Below are 5,559 nucleotides of genomic sequence, written 5' to 3'. Positions count from 1 at the left end.
TTTGTTCCTGCATTTCCAGATTCTTGAATTGTACCCAGCCATTTGCTTGTACTTTTTCTAATTTGATTTGATTTGATTTGATTTTTTATATAGGCAAGAAGGACATACACCTCCCTATTAGAACTACTTTTTATATGTCCTAGGATATTTGCTGGGCTTCTATTTTTATGTGGACAAGCAATAATTTTATTTTTTCTTAATTTTCTTTTTGAGTTATTCATTTTCCATAATAAGCTGTTTAATTATTTTATGTTTATGTACTTACTACAGAGTTGATTGCTGCCAATTGAAAATGTTGTTACATAATGGTAAGGTGGAACACATGGAATTATTTTATATTTCCTAAAATTGTTAAAGTTTGGTTTTTGTTCCAAAATGTGTTCTATTGTAGAGAAATTTCCATAGGGGTACTGAATAGAATTTCACTTAATTCATATTAATGTCAGATTTTTTTCCATGTGTGTGTGTGTGTGTGTGTATGTGTGTTTGTGTATGTGATTTTTTTTTTCTGGATCACATGTAAAGGCATCCCTACTGCTTAGTTTTTATAGATTTTTAGTTGGGATAATGTCACCACTATTCAGAGGGTTTCTATGAGGAGTAAATGAACTATGAAAGAAGGATTCAGTAGAGTTGAATAATAAAAGTAGTAACAGTTATTTGTTAAAACAGAGGGAATAAGGGACACTCGGAGAGCAGTCCTGTTCCAAAGCCCAGGTGCAGTTTAGGATCCAGAAAGATGTGGGTGTTTGTTTACCCCTCATCTGGAAGGTGGATACCCCTAACTGAACAAGCTGATTGGTTACATCACAAACTACACCTGGAACTTCTGGCAAGGCAGCACTAACCAGCACGAGGTTTCCATAAACCGGGAAGAGTTGGGACCCTTGCTGAAGATCCTGGGGGCAGTGTATGGGATGTTGCTTATAAACTGCCTGTAGGAAAAGAGGAGAAAGTAAAACATAACTCTACATCAGAGAGAAAGAAGGTTGAAAGAACTACTACAGTCATATTATATTATATATTTTTTAACTGAATGATTCCACAACAAATCTGGGGCATAGCCACTAGACAGTTTCAGATACCAGGGAAAGGAGAGGCTCCCAGGATCCAACAGGGATGACTTTAGCCAAAATACCCAACAAAGGGGAAATAGAACCTGTAGAGACTGCCTCCAGTAAATAGGCACAACCCACAGTTGAGGGATGGGGTAACCTACACATCTCAAACTTTGTTTGTTTGTTTGTTTGTTTACTTTTTACACTCCAGATTTGATTTCCCCTTGGTCCACCATCTGACTGTTCCACATACCATACCTTCTCACCATTCCCGTGTGTCTACACCCTTATGCCCTACCCTATCAGACCTCTAAACTCCATGAGCCATCTTCTCTGACTGAACCCAGACCCAGCTGCATATGTGTTGGGGGCCTCATATCAGCTGGTCTATGCTGCCTGGTTGGAGGTTCAGTGTTTGAAAGACCATAGAGCTCCAGGTTAGTTGAGACTGCTGGTCCTCAGGGACACCCTCCTCCTCAGGTTCTTCCAGCCTTTCACCTAATTCAACAATAGGGGACAGCAGCTTCACTCCACTGGTTGGATGCAAATATCTGCATTTGACTCTTTCAGCTGCTTGTTGAGTCTTTTGGAGTGAGGTCATGATAGGTCCCCTCTTGTGAGTGCTCCATACCTTCAGTAATAATGTCAGGCTTTGGGAACTCCCCTTGAGCTAGATCCCACTTTGGGTCTATTGTTGGACCTTCTTTTTCTCAGGTTCCTCTCCAATTCCATCCCTGCAGTTCTTTCAGACAGGAAAAATTATAGGTCAAAGTTTTGTCTGTGGAAGGGCAACCCCCTTCCTCACTTGATGCCCTGTCGTCCTGCTGGAAATAGGCTCTGTAAGTTCTCTCTCCCTACTGTTATATATTTCATCTAAGGTCCCTCCCTTTGAGTCCTGAGAATCTCTCACCTCCCCGGTTTCTGGTGCATTGTGGAAGGTCTCCCCAACCTCCTCAAAGTTGCCTGTTTCTATTCTTTCTTCTGGCCCTCAGGGTTTCAGTCCTTTTCCCTCATCCAATACCAGATCAGTTTCTCCTCTCCCCCAAGATTCCCTGTTCACTTTCCCTCCCAAGTCCCTCCCTCCCTCCCCAGTTATGATTGATTTCTTCTCCCTCCCTCCTAAGTGGGACTGAGGTATCCACATTCAGGGTTCTTCAGCTTGTTGACCTTTTTGAGTTCTGTGGATTGTATCTTGCCTATTCTGGTATTTATTTATTTATTTATTTATTTAGCTAATATCCACTTATTAGTGAGTACACTCCATGCATGTCCTTTTGTGTCTGAGTTACTTCACTCAGGATGATATTTTCTAGCTCCATTTATTTGCCTGCAAAACTTAGCATGTCCTCAAAATAATGAAAATAGACCCATATTTGTCACCTTGCACAAAGCTCAAGACCAAGTAGATCAAAGACCTCAATATAAATACAGATATACTGAATCTAATAGGAGAGAAAGTAGGAAAGAGCCTTGAACTCATTGGCAGACGGGGAAATTTCCTAAACAAAACTTCAATGACTCATGCTCTAAGATCAAAATTGAGAAATGGGACCTCATGAAACTGGAAAGCTTCTGTAAGACAAAGGGCATAGTTAATAAGACAAATCAGCAACATAAGGATTGAGGAAAAACTTCACTAACCCCACATCTGATAGAGGGCTAATATCCAAAATTTATAAAGAAATCAAGAAACTAACCACACACACACACACACACACACACACACACAAAACAAAAAACAAAAACAAAACCCCAAACAACCCAATTTAAAAAATGGGGTATAGAATTAAACAGAGAAATCTTGAATGGCTGTGAAGCACCTAAAGAAATGTTCAAAGTTCCTAGAGATCAGAGAAATGCAAACCAAAACGACCCTGAGATTCCACCTTACACTAATTAGAATGGGTAAGTTCAAATCTCAGGGGTCAACACATGCTGGTGAGGATGTGGAGGAAGAGGAACACTCCTCCATTGCTGGTGGAAGTGCAAATTGGTACAATCACTGTGGAAATCAATCTGAAGGTTCATCAGGAAATTGGAAATAGATCTACCTAAAGACTCAACACCACCACCCTTTGGAATATACCCAAAAGATACCCCACAATGCCACAGGGACATGTGTTTCATTATGTTCATAGTTGCCTTATTTGTGATAGCTACAAACTGGAAACAACCCAGATGCCCCATGACAAAAGAATGGATACAGAAAATGTGTTCACTTACACAATGGAATATTAGTCAGCTATTAAGAATGAGACCATATCAGAAATTTTAACCCAGAATTGTTCCTGTCCAAATGAAAAACAAGGACAAAAAAAAAAATAGAACAGAGACTGAAGGAGAATCCATTCAGAAACCACCCCACCTAGGGGTCCATCTCATCTGCTGACACCAAACCTGACACTATTGCTGATGCCAAGAAGGGCTTTCTGACAGGAGCCTGGTATGACTGTTCCCTGAGAGACTCTGCCAGTACTTGACTAATACAAATGCAGATATAGCCAACCATCAGATAGATCCCAGGATTCTAATGGAAGTTCTAGGGGAGGGATTGAAGTAGCTAAAGGGTATTGAATCCCCATAGGAAGAACAATATCAAATAACTTGACCACCCAGAGCTCCCAGAGTAAACTACCAATAAAAGAGTATACATGGAGGGATCCATGTCTCCAGATACAAATAGATAGGGAGGTCTTTGGTCCTGTGGAGACTTGATACTCTAGCATAGGGGGATGCTAAGACTGGGAGGCAGGAGTGGGTGGAGGAACACCCTCATAGAGGCAAAGGAGAGTGGGAAAGGGTGAATGGTAGACGGGGAATGGGATCGGGGGTAGTGGAAGGAAAACCAGGAATGTATCATTTGAAATGTAAATCTATAAAAGCATTAATTTAAAAAATCCATTCACTGTTTTGCTCTACACTGGAACACATGACAATTCAAATTATGGTGGGCCTGCACCTCTGGAAAATATTGCTGAACAAATATTTAATGCAGCCTGTCCAAGTGGAAGAAATACAGAACATCTTTTGAAAATTTCAGATTCTATTAAGAAACTTGTGCCATTAGATGCAGAGGAGCATCTTTTCACTTTGGAAAATTTAGTAAAGGAATGATTAGAAGGAAAAGAGAACCTGAGTCACACACAGTTATCATTGCCCCCCAACAGGCAGGTTATAGTATTCAGAGAATAACACTAGTACAAAGCAGCAGTATATTTTAGACATTCTTACTTAGAACTTACTATTTATTATTATATTTGAAATATCACCTAAATTAATGATTTATTTGCAAGTTACCCAAAACATGTTTAGAAGATTTATATAAAGGGAAAGAAAGAGTTCAAACATACAAGTGATTTCCTAATTATATGATATTTGAATATTTGTTTATTAAAAATTCATGTCTCAATTAACTTTCTGTTTCTATTAGAGTTTTCATGGCTTATTTTATATGTTTAAAATAATGTTATGCCTGGTGGTGGCACACACCTTTATTCCCAGCACTTGGGAGGGAGAGGCCAGTGGATTTCTGAGTTCGAGGCCAGCCTGGTCTACAAAGTGAGTTCCACACAGGGCTTCACAGAGAAACCCTGTCTCAAAATAATAATAATAATAATAATAATAATAATAATAATAATAATAATCTTATTAGAAAATATGGTAATAGATAAGGTTCCAGCATTGATTGTTAATTTCCTTGTTGTTTGGTATTAAAGGAAACTCAAATTTAGGTCAAAAGAAATTGTTTCTCTCTCTCTTTCTCTCTCTCTCTCTCTCTCTCTTTCTCTCTAAATAAATAAATAAATAAATAAATAAATAAATAAATAAATAAATAAATAATTGTTCCTTGGAATGTGCTGTGCTGTTTTCTCCTTTAGGGTAAAAAGATATTTTATTACAAAGGAAAATTATACATAGCTATATAAATTAATCTACAAATGATAATGACATTTATTTTGTATTTACTTCATAATGAAACTGAAAAAAAGGACAGGATTTCTGATAATTACATGTAGTGAAAACATAATAAAAGTTGTGTTTAAAACAAACAAACAAACAAAAACAAAATAGTGGGACACTCAGAGAGTTTGCAAATGCTAAAATGACTTAGAAATACTTAATTTCTTTTGGGCATTCTCTTTGATGCAATGTTCTCAGCCATCAATTATATCGTACCATTCACATACCTACCTCACTCCCCATTTGACTTCTTCATGCTGAAGCTAGTATGAAATCTCAAATTTAATTCAGATATATCCTATTCCTGGTCTTCAATAATTACAGTATAAACATGAATTTATAACGTTGTATCAAAGGGGAACTTTGAATTTTCTAACCTCTCCATCCTCCTTATTCATGGTTCCTGAGATCAAATTACAGTTGATTTCCAATTCATTCTCAATTATATCTAATGTTGGTGGTTGAAAGAATTCAGTCTCTCTCTCTCTCTCTCTCTCTCTCTCTCTCTCTCTCTCTCTCTCTCTCTCTCTCTCTCTCTCTC

At 38.0% G+C, this 5,559-nt stretch overlaps 1 pseudogene; it reads left to right on the top strand.

The window, feature by feature from the left end:
- The first annotated feature begins 739 nt into the window (after positions 1-739).
- Positions 740-4,250, top strand: LOC110293335 (annotated as a pseudogene).
- The last annotated feature ends 1,309 nt before the right edge of the window (positions 4,251-5,559 follow it).

Source organism: Mus caroli, chromosome 4 (assembly GCF_900094665.2).
Source record: "Mus caroli chromosome 4, CAROLI_EIJ_v1.1, whole genome shotgun sequence".
NCBI classification, from domain to species: Eukaryota; Metazoa; Chordata; class Mammalia; order Rodentia; family Muridae; genus Mus; species Mus caroli.
This window is presented reverse-complemented; position numbering and strand designations above follow the sequence as displayed.